The following is an 11,968-nucleotide window of genomic DNA, read 5'->3' on the forward strand; positions in this document are numbered from 1 at the left end:
CTCCATCACAGTGCCGTGTGACGTCACCCCGCTGCGCTGTGAGGCATGCGTACGTCAGGCAAATCCCCTCGGGGACCCGGAAGCGGCGGGCGCGTGGGCAGCAGAGGCCATGAGCCACGGGAGGGGCGGAGCCTGCGGGTGAGCGGGGCGGAGCCCGACCCCAGGGGGCAGGGAGGGCCTGGGGACAGCTCTCCCCATGGGGCTGGTAGGGTTCGGGGGGCACAGGAGGCAGCTCTCCCCATGGAGCTGGCAGGGTTTGGGGTGCTCACGGGGAAGCTCTCCCAATGGGCTGGTGAGGTTTGGGGTGCACAGGGGTCAGCTCTCCCCATGGGGCTGGCAGGATTTGGGGTGCACAGGGGGCAGCTCTCCCCATGGGGCTGGAGGAGTCCTGGGTGATGTCGCCTCTCCCACATGAGATGGACAGGGTACGGCAGGAGTGAGAGTGGGCAGCTCCTCTCCCACAGGGAGGGCAGGTACATAGCATTTTTTCTATCTGTGGCATCAACCTCCCTGTTTCGAGGAGTTATTTTTTCAAAGCCTCTTCTTATATATTTATATTTTAGGTGCTATGTCCAGCAAGAACTCAGCATGGTGTGACGTTGCAAATGAATCTGATTTTTATTCTTGTTCCTGGGAAGCAAGCTTTTCACATAGCCATTGTAGCTGCAAAGGTAAAATGAAAGTCAGGCTACAAAACCTTGTCTAAACTTTCAGCAGTGTTTTGGTTTGAAGACTAAGTAGTGAATTATTAAAGAAATTAATATGAATCTGTTTCTCTCTGGTGAATTTGTTGCTGATACTTTATAGCACGGATTCTCAAATTTGATTGCACCACGATCTCCTTCTGACAACAAAAATTACAGTGTGACCCCTGGAGGGGAGACCGAAGCCTGAGCCATGCCGCCGCAGGAGAAGGGGCCAAAAACTGTGCCCCACTGCCCCGGTGAGGGACGAGCAGGGCGGCAAAGCTGAAGCCCCAGGGCTTCAGCCCCAGGCAGGGGTAACCTGAGCCCCACCACCCAGGGCTGAAGTCCTTGGGCTTTGGCCCCGAGCACTGGGGCTTGGGCTTCAGTCCCGGACCCACCAAGTCTAAGCCAGCTCTGGTGACCCCATTAAAACGGGTCACGACCCACTTTGGGGTCACGACCCACAGTTTGAGAACCGTTGCTTTATAGTAATGTATCTTGCCATTAGTTAATATTGTGGGTGATAATGATTCCTTGTGATATATTTTGTAAGTGTTCTATTGTAAAGAATCATTTTTAGTTGAAAATAACTTCTAAGTGTTTCCTCTCTAGATTTAACTGGCTCGGACAGTGAAAGTGATCGTCATTCTTACATTGATACAAATGATCAGTACCATTCCCTGGGAGAAGAGAGGGAAAGAAGCCAAACCACCAATGACTTGACAGAAGCTTTTCTGGTCTCAGGAAACAATCAAACCAACAAAAAAAATAACGGCAGGGACTATCTTTTACTACAAGGGAAAAAATCACAATATTCTAGGAGTAGCCAAAAAGAAAAGGCACCAAAATCCATACCACCTTCTACATTTAACAGAAGTCAAACAATTGATCACCCATCTGCAAGTTGTTCAGCACGAGTGCTTCAGTCAAGGTCTGCATTATCATCTCGAAAGGATTTACTTTCCCAAAGTGACCGCCCCCAGCTCTTCATTACTGAGCAACCAATACAGGAGCCAGCCGTTTTCACAATTAAGAAAGCCTACATAGTTAATAAGCTACATCAAAAGCACCCGCCAGCTGATTCTCCTCCAACTTCGAAGTGCAATAAAGCTGTGCAGGCTTCTTTCACTTGTAGAGGGGAAGACCCTGGTGAATGTATTGTTTGTGAATGTTCAAAACGGTCACTATTAAAGGAACAGAGAAACAGAAAACTGGACAAGAAGAAAGCTGCTGTGTTTCATAACACTGAAAGTATTGCCAATCAAGATTTATCTTCTGGTGAACTGGTGAATGGACATTTACATTGTCCTTTGGAAGCAGTGACTGATATACCTGTCAAACCACAGACCTCCAAGCATTGGTGTTTGCCCATTAGTTCATCAACTCTTGTTATATCTCTAGCATTGGAAGCAGGTTATTCAGTTCCATCTGTTTCATTAGCAGGAGCTGAAACAAAATATAGTAGTTCTTCAAAGGTTAGGAAAGTCAGAGGCGATGCAAGTAGACCTGCCTTAGCTTTCAAACTTAGAGAGCCTGAGCTTAACCAATATTTTAACAAGTTGCGTATTTCTATAGTTCCAAATCCTGTGCACTTAGATACTGACACTCGAAAGCAAGCTATTCCGTTTACTGGGCAGGTAGGACTCCAACAAGTCCCAGGTCCTGAAGCCAATCAGCCTCTGGAAACGCAGACCGATTCATCTGATTCTGACATTCCCGGAGCTCAGATAGAACAAGCATCTTCTATATTTAAACCCCCGTCTGCCAAGCAGTTCTTTGTGTCCTCTGAAGATACACAGGATACAGTTTGGCCTTCTACCTCTTATAGTGTTAAAAAAATTCCCTACAGAAAAGGGATATCCATTAAAGAGCCCTTTGAAGAGCAGAAACATCAATTAAAAGTCTGCAGGTCCATAAGACATCCTATCGTGTCTACCAAACCCAAAGAAGCTCAAAGAGATCAAAGATTTATAAACAAACCCTACATCTCTTCCAACCTTGACAACACAAAGACTTTGGATATTGAACCTTTTAAGCAAAAATGTGGTCACTACAAAACTGTGAAAGAAACAGAAATAGGTAAATTGAATTACGTGCCTTTATCAGAAACTGTTAAGTGTCATTGTGGTCCTTTATCTAACTTGAGTGTCAACCTGTATCCAAAGCGGAGATATTCTGGCATTGAGAAATCCCTAAGCATTAACAGAAAACCATCCAAAAGAGGTGGTGTAACACGTAGAATTTCTGCACAGTCTCTGCTAAGTGATAGAGACAGTACTGAGGAGACCCAATACATCTCTCCTTCCAAAAGAAAAAAGGATTTGAAGATGCAGAGCATTCTGAACTTTTGTTTTGGGTGGCCGGGGGCACAAAAGAAACATGAGAGGTCACCATGTAAAGGAGAGATCTCTTCCACTGCATATGATCCAGAAACAAAAGAGGAAGGTCTTTTGAGCCCACCTTTACCAGCTGAGAGGAGAAGTCTGACTGCCCCATTTCTCCAAGATGAAAGAGAGAGTCAGAGTCTTGCAGATGGGACATTTCATCCTGAAGACAATTTGAACACCTTGGATTCTCCTTATACTGGGAATATCAGTAATTTAGTACAGCCACCAGAGCAGAGGAGTATGTTTCAGGCCACTAATAATGTACCGTTGGAGAAATTGGACTCTGAGTCTGCCCCAGTTCCTTCTGGAGACTCCATCCTGAAGAAGCTCATGTTTTGCAGATGTGGACAGATGCCACAACATGGACTCTTCCCTACTGGAGATATTTTCCAGTCAGTTACTAAGAAAACCATAAGCCGTCCTGCTACTGGTATGGGACCCTGCAAACCTGAGCTAGCAAGGGAGTGCTGCCATAGAGAAATACCAGATAACATGAATGAAACATACTGGTACAGTAACCAATCTGTATTTCCAACTCATTCATCTTTGGAAAACATACACAAGCAAGAAGCCACAAGGGGGCAGTTCACTAACACACAGTCTTACTTTGAGAACAGTGTTCCAGCAAAGACGGTGACAAATGAACTCCTAAAAGAAGGGAAGCGAATGGAAATGGGTGAAAGCGGGAATATCAGAAGCAATATGGAAGTTGACGCCATGCATCAAATTTGTGCACATGGCATGTATGCTGCAACACCTTCTGAGCATGGTGGGAGAGAGAAAACACTGCCAGAGTATTCCATATATCACCCCAACTATTGCCCATCCTGCCAGCCTGCTGCTACCCAAAAACTAGGCACATCAAATGACTATTATAACTGCTTCAAGTCAAAGCAGAAAGAACCCAAGAGTTCCTTGAGCATAGAGAGAGGGTTTACAGTTGATCCTTGCCTGGGGAATAGGAGCCAATGCAAATGTTCTCAAGAAATCCCCCTTCCCTACCTGGAACAAAGTATCCCGTATGAGGAAAATAGAGCTACGCTTCCAAAGAGAAATGACCCAGACCTAATTCAGGTTTGTACCAACTCAAAATAGTTATGCAAACATTCAGTTGGATAACATTAAAGATCTTGTTCAGTGCCCGCAAAAGTCAGAACATTCCCCCAGTACATGCATCCTGCAGAATGTCTGAAGAACTATAGAAGTTAGAGATGGAAAAACCTTATTCTGCTCCAGCCCCAGCAGGGCAGGGTTGTTCTTATAATGCATTTTCAAGTGCATTGTCCAAGCTAGTTTTAAAGGTCCCAATCTATGAGGCTTCCATCAAAACTGCATTCACCAGTATAAAAGGTCTCATTTCTCTTGCTAGTCAGATTCAGTTTATCTTTGCAGTCTGTCTCTTTGGTGTTTACATCCTTCAGATACTTGTCATGTTCCTTCCTTCGTTGCTATTTAGCCTACACTCTTTGTAAGTCAGTCCTTGAGACCCAGCTCCTTTTCCTTGGTGTTCTTCAAATTCCCTGCATTGTGTCTGGGTCTGAGGTGAACTGAATGCAGTGGGAAGTGTCTGTCATCTCCCGTCTGCTGGAGCAGGTGGCTGCATCAGGTAGCACAGCTCAAAGAGTGGGCAGCTCTGGCGAGGCGGGGAAGGGGGTACAATGATTCAGCATTCCCCCCCCCCCATGTGCCCTGCACCCCCGACAGCCCCCCAGCAGCCTCCATTGCCATGGTGTCTATAGAGTTCCTATTGGAGACTAAAGCTGTGTGTGAACTCTGCCTTCCTGTGGGGTGAATGCCCCCTAGCATATAGTGAGCTCCCTGGGGCAGGGAGGTGCAGTTTACACTTCTGTGTGCCAGCAGGAGTGAATCCTGATTAATGCAGCCATAGCTTGCATTTCCTAGCTTTGAGCAGGGAATGTCTCTCACTGTGGGTCTGGACGGTGTCCATCCCTATGGCATCTTGGTTGGAGTGTCTGAGCTCCACCATAAGATAAATAATAATAAGTAAGTACTCTTAAACTCTCTCCCATTGGGCGCATGCATTTCTAATACATTCTTTAATTACATGATTACATGCAGGTTCTCAAGTAATACAAGATGACACTTCTTTTTACAACCTTAGACATAACGTTTATCTATCCATTTCATTAAAATGTTCCTTTGCTCTGTCACATGGTATTTCAGTAAAAGATGCAAAGCTGGAAATGATTCAATTTCAGTTCAGTCAGTAATTCTCAAAATGACATAGTGTTAAATGCAGTGTTGTAGCTGTATTGATCCCAGTATATGAGAGAGACAAGGTTGGTCCAATAAAAGATATTCCCTCACGTACCTTGTCTCTCTCATAATGTTAAACATTTGCAGTGAACAACATTTGCTGCAGTGTGAAAATAATGTTCGAATGGCATCAATACAATTTTGTAACAATCTGTATTGAGAATGGAACATAACTAAAAAGTTGCCTCAAAAATAACTTCTGCTAAAAAGAAATATTGGGAAGTGAAAACCAAATAACAAGCGGTAGGCATACTTTTGTAGAAAGCAGTTTCTGAGCTAATGCAGCGTTAACCTCGTGATTGTGTGTAAAGAAAAAATTGCTTCTTCCTCTTTTATTTGTTCCGATGTATACTTACACTGCCCAAAAGAGCCTGCGTGCCGAGCTCTGAACACGCTGGGCAAATCCTTAGAAATACCTCGAATAAAAGAACTAGACTCCAGAAATCGCCGGCAGATAATGTCAGCCCAGCAGCAACAGAAATAGAGCAAAGATTTCATCATCACTAGGGCTCCCCTCTGAGCATTTATTTCCCAACCTCACCCTCCTCCATACACTGTGATAGGTGCTAAATGGAACCAACTCATTACAGTACTTACGATGCACTTCGCATAGGGCATTTCTGAGACGAAAATGTGAGACTCACTGAACCCATCGCAACATCTGACTGAAATGAATGTAACGTTAGAACACTTGAACACAACTGTGGTTAACAACCTGCAATGTGTGTGTCCAATAGTGGGGGGAAATTTGAGAACGGGATTGTAAATAAAGATGGGTTTGTAAAGCAAGTGCTCAGGGGGCAGAGCTACTGTGCATTTCTTGTGTCCCCTTAATGTAGTTCTTTGAATGGAACTTATAAAACTTACTTGGGACCTCAGATCCCATGGAAACAGTACAAACATAATACAGTAAACTATCAACCTGATATTAATTTTTTCTGTCGCATCTATCACAGGAGTTAACTCTTGGAATTTCCTGATCTGAGTGCTTGATTTTGCAATCTTAACCTTGAATTAACAATACATATTTTTGCATTGAATATATGCATAATATATGCAATGTGTGTACAGAGATACCATCAATTAAAGTATATTCCATTTTTAAAAATGATGGTAAAAGAAGTGTGAGGCTGTAAAATGCAGCACTCTAGAATCAGGGAAAGTTAGTCTTGCATGCACACCCTTAACTCTGCCCCCTCATGCTTATGCTTCATAGCACAGACCCAGATTATCTGCTGGGCCAAGTTCTGATGTGGAGGGAAGGTGCAGTCAGCTATGGCACTCAGATTCTCAGGGCAGTTCTGGGGCTGCTCTGATCTTACCAGCTGGCAGTAGTTCCCAAGAGACTGTATGCTAGCTGGGATAGCCGGAGCACAGCAAGCTCTAGCCATTCCCTGACATGACCCTTAGGCTATGGTCAAATGACTTTCAGTAGAACTTTGGTGCTTTTGATAATGTTATGCTACATTGCCTGTCTCATCCACTGTACATGCTGCCCACTATGTCCACTAAGGGCTCAGATGTTATTTCAGTTACAGTGTTGCAATTTTGCACGTAGGCCATATTTGCATCATGGGAATTGCAAATTGCAAAAATTGGCTTGAAAACTAATTCGGGTAAACCCAAAACTCTTCTGGTCACTGATCTGGAACATGCTGGGCTGTGGCCTCTAGCATCTTAGTGGGCAACCACCCAGTTGATATTGCCAGTGATTTCACCTACCTCAGCTCTGTTGTCGATAATGAAGGGCATCGAGAAAGAACCTGAAGTCCGCATTGCACAAGCGAAGTCAGTAATGGGGGAGTCTTGTCAAAAATGTCTTTCTCAAACCGAACACCTAGCTTGGTAGAGAGATGAAACTGAGGATATATAATGCTCAGTGGTCAGTGTTCTGCGCTAGGGGACTGAAACCTGGCCTATTGCTGTCAAGATTGAAAAGAAGTTAGACACCATTGAGATGAAACATCTCAGCATGATCAAAACCATCAAGTGGTACAAATTCAAGTCAAACAAAGAGCTCTGCTTCCTAACTAAACAGGTCCCGTTCCCTGAAATGGGCACCCAGTGCTCGCTAAGGTGGTATGGTCATCTGCTCCAATGCCTACCAACTTCCCTGGGAGATTCATCTTTGACTTTGAGCCAGTGAAAAGACCCCCTAAGAGATTTACAACACAACGACTGGACAGCATCAAGACTCCTATCCCCTTACATTCTACCTGTAACGCGCCAGATTTGGCTCTGGACAGAGCACCATGGAGGCTCATAACGCGTTCGGTGGCTTCTGCGCTGTCTAACCAAGAACTAGCCAATTACAAACAGAATTTGGGCCTAGTTCTCCATTGCCCTGTGCCTGTGGAGTCACCTACGCCAGCACAAAGTGGATGTACAATACTTTCATTCTGATCTAGGAGTATTTTACACCCACTTTGCACTGGAGTTAGTAGCTACACATGGCACAAGGCAGGACAACAGAGAATCTGCCCTCCCCGCTTCACCACACCTCCACCCCAGACTCACTACGTATCCCTGCGTCATCCTCTGCACAACATCCAACTTGTGCACTGAATGAAGCCAGGGTCCTGTGGACAACTGGCCGGGGTCATATAATTAAAGATTTTTTTCATAACACATACGCACAAGGGGAAGAGTTAAGGTGGGACTACGGCTACGGTGTAGATTTATATTTTCAGAGACAATCTGATCCAAAATGCTACATTGGTACTTTTGAGATACTCCTCTCCAGCACATTCCCTCATCTCACCTAGTGTTGTCTGACTCTGTGGCTTTTATACTGATTCTGAGGCCAGGTCTACACTACAGACCTATATCAGTATAACTGTGTCGCTCAGGGATGTGAAATCCACGCCCCCGATCGACATAGTTATACTGACCTAATCCCCCATGTAAACAGCGCTATGTCAACAGCAGAGCTTCTGCCATCAATGTAGTTACCACTTCTCGGGGAGGTGGATTGACTGCGCTGACGGGAGAAACTCTCCAATTGGCATAATAGCGTCTTTACTGAAAGTGTGATAGGCGCAGCTGCACTGGTGCTGTGGTGCTGTACGCAGGGCTGGCTCCAGGCACCAGTGAAGGAAGCAGGTGCTTGGGGCGGCCAATAGAAAGAGGCGGCACGTCCAGGTCTTTGGCGGCGGGTCCCTCAGTCCCTCTCTTCCTCTTTGAGCTGCTGCCGAAGTGCTGCCGAAGAGGAAGAGAGGGAGTGAAGGTCCTGCCGCCAAAGAATGAAGCAGCGCAATTGAGCTGCCACTGAAGTGCTGCTGATCGGCTGTTTTTGTTTTTTTTTTTCTTCGCTGCTTGGGGCGGCAAAAAAGCTGGAGCTGGCCCTGGCTGTACATGAAGGCAAGCCCTGAGTAAAAGGCAGCAGTTTTACCCACCAGCTGCAACGAGGTTTCACCCAACCTCAACAACAGTGTCTTCTTCCATTTAGCAGCGTTTTGGAGCTGGACACTTATCTGCTGAAAGATGTTCCCTCCTGGCCCTTTCCCTGCCCTCTCTGTTTACTAGTGATACCCATACTCAGCAAACAAGCAAAAGGACTGTTTGAAATGTAAAGCTTAAAGTGTAATTCACTGACAAACCAGACCCGTGTATGAACAGCACAGCGATCCTCTGCCTTCCCCTAACAGGGGAGCCCCTTACCGAGTGTAGCGAGGCAGTTTTTCTATTCCCACTAACTCTTGTTTCTTTTCTTTAGGATTTTTCACAAAACCATTGTGGCTGGAAAAGACCAGCGGAACGAGCAGGCTGCCTGGGAAGGCAAAGCTCAGTGTGGCCTGCCGGTGGGAGGGACACTGAGTGAAAACAAGAAGCAAGAGCTCAAAATGGCGGAAGTGATCATTTATGCCTAAGAACCTGGGCCTGTTAAATAGAGACTCTCCAATAAAGTGCGTAGCAAAGCTGATTATTCCGAGGTGAAGCAGTGAAGTGTGATGGACCGAACGTGAGAGGACGAAGCCCATCGATACTGATACATAAAAAACAATGATTCCCAGCCTCCAAATCAGATGTGTATTATTAGCCTTTGTAAAATCCTATCCATTACAGGTCCCCTCGTTCTCCCTTCCCTTTGCTACGCTCACTCATCGGGGCTTGATTTAATTAGATTGTAAACTCCCTGGGGCAGCGACTGGCTGGACAGCAGCTCACACAACCGGGTGTGGGGCGCTACAGTTGTATACAGAGCAAAAGGGCTGGGAACTGCAGAGTTCTGATCTGGGTTCAGGTTCCCTGTGTGCCTCAGGAATGACGCTAGGGGCCAGGTGGTGTCTAGCCCCTGTGTGGGTGTGCAGAGGGGGAAAGGCCCACCCCAGCTCCCTTTTTACTCACTGCACAAGGGCCAGGCACAATAGCACTCTCCTTCCTGTAAAGCGGGGAGGGGACAAGGCCACGGTGCATTGGCCAGCAAGGGCAGCCGGGCACCTCAGGTACCTTTCTGTGCCTCAATTTCCTTACCCATAAAATGGAGCTAGGCCCCCACTGGCCTGGGAAACAAGATGCTCCCAGCCCAGGAGAAGCTGAGCGTGCAGCTTCTGCAGTGCTCGTACTGCTGCCTGAGGAGTGAGGAGCTCCTGCCTCCCGGGCTGAGGACCCCAGGCTGCGCCATCTGGGGAGCAAAGGGCTCTCAGCCCACCCATGGCTCAGCTGCTGCAGCACTCCCAGGTCCTGCTGGCCAGGAAGTGGCACCCCACTTTCCACATCTGCATAGTCAAATGAGCACCCATTCAGATGTAGTCCCACTCCCTGGGTAACGGCTGGTTGCCCATCTCTGACAGCAGGACGGAGGGGAAGCCCCTCAGTCAGCCCCTCACTCCCCCTAGGCCCAGGGGCCCAGGGCAATGCAGTGGCAGGGCATTTGGTACAGCAAGGAGGTCCTTGCTCATCTCTGTGACCAGCAGGATTTGGGAGTGCGCAGTGGCAGCAGGCTTAGCGCCTGGCATGGTGGGGAGCACCTCACCAGCTCTATCACTCTCTGAGTGGGCACTGGGGAGATGTGGCTTTTTGTGACTGTTTGATTTTCATCTAGGACCCCAGAGTCCTTTTGGAACTGGGGGCTGGAAGAATTCAATGTTAAAGTTAGGGATGTAAAATGTTAACCGGTAAGCATTAGTCTTACTGGTTACCCCACCTTAACATTTAACCCCCAGGCCAGCCAGCTGGCCGGCCCCAGCAGCCCCGCGCCGGCCGGCCCGCCAATCCCAGCCACAGCAGCCCCCACCACGCCGGCCGAAGCAGCCGCTGCCCCAGCCATGCTGGCCAGCTGGCCCTTTAATCAGTTAACCGTTTAAATGAAATATTTTAAATCGTTTAAACAGTTAACTTTTTAAACGGTATTTACATCCCTAGTTAAAGTCACTGTTGTTAACACACAAGAGGGGCCAATGCTGTTGTAGGCACCGACTGGTATCTGGGGCGTGCAGAGAGAGGATTGTTTTGAAATCTGACCATCATTTCCGTTATCTTCTGGCCCATATGCTCGCATCATCAGGTGAAGCATCTGTTGGTCTATCAACCCCAGAGAAGCTGTAGGTTTCAGAGTAGCAGCCGTGTTAGTCTGTATCCGCAAAAAGAAGAACAGGAGGACTTGTGGCACCTTAGAGACTAACAAATTTATTAGAGCATAAGCTTTCGTGGACTACAGCCCACTTCTTCGGATGCTGTAGGGTAAGCTCATTGCGTGGCCATGAACTCTGCTCCCACTAGATGGCAGTGCACGATGCCAGTATTCCATTAGCAATACACTAGTCCAGGGGAACTGGTTGACTCTGGGACTGGAAATGTGACCTGGAGACTTCACTGCTGAATTACTGGTTCAATGCTGCCCATGTCAGCAGTAACCACAGTTTGTTAAGATAAGAGGGAAGGCCCTTTCATGGATTGGTAACTGGTTAAAAGATAGGAAACAAAAGGTAGGAATAAATGGTCAATTTTCAGAATGGAGAGAGATAAATAGTGGTGTCCCCCAGGGCTCTGTACCGTGCCCAGTCCTAGTCAACATATTCATAAATGATCTGGAAAAAGGAGTAAACAGTGAGGTGGCAAAATTTGCTGATGATACAAAATGACTCAGGATAGTTAAGTCCTAAGCAGACTGTGAAGAGCTACAAAAGGATCTCACAAAACTGGGTGACTGGGCAACAAAATGGCAGGTGAAATTCAATGTTGATAAATGCAAAGCAATGCAAATTGGAAAACATAATCTCAACTATACATATAAAATGATGGGGTCTAAATTAGCTGTTACCACTCAAGAAAGAGATCTTGGAGTCATTGTGGATAGTTCTCTGAAAACATCCACTAATGTGCAGCGGCAGTCAAAAAAGCGAACAGAATGTTGGGAATCATTAAGAAAGGGATAGATGATAAGACAGAAAATATCATATTGCCTCTATATAAATCCATGGTATGCCCACATCTTGAATACTGTGTGCAGATGTGGTCGCCCCATCTCAAAAAAAGATATATTGGAATTGGAAAAGTTCAGAAAAGGGCAACGAAAATGATTAGGGGTATGGAACAGCTTCCATATGAGGAGATATTAATAAAGCTGGGACTTTTCAGCTTGGAAAAGAGACTAAGGGGGGATATGACAGAGGTTTA

The 11,968-nt window shown here is 46.4% G+C and overlaps 1 long non-coding RNA gene across 1 annotated transcript; it reads left to right on the top strand.

Annotated features, from left to right (window-relative positions):
- Positions 1–9,371, top strand: LOC101947022 (uncharacterized). The gene is made up of 4 exons (XR_010592230.1): positions 1–138; positions 564–671; positions 1,299–4,147; positions 9,066–9,371. It is a non-coding gene; the product is annotated as an uncharacterized LOC101947022 (long non-coding RNA).
- The last annotated feature ends 2,597 nt before the right edge of the window (positions 9,372–11,968 follow it).

Source organism: Chrysemys picta, chromosome 13, assembly GCF_011386835.1.
Source record: "Chrysemys picta bellii isolate R12L10 chromosome 13, ASM1138683v2, whole genome shotgun sequence".
NCBI lineage: Eukaryota > Metazoa > Chordata > Testudines > Emydidae > Chrysemys > Chrysemys picta.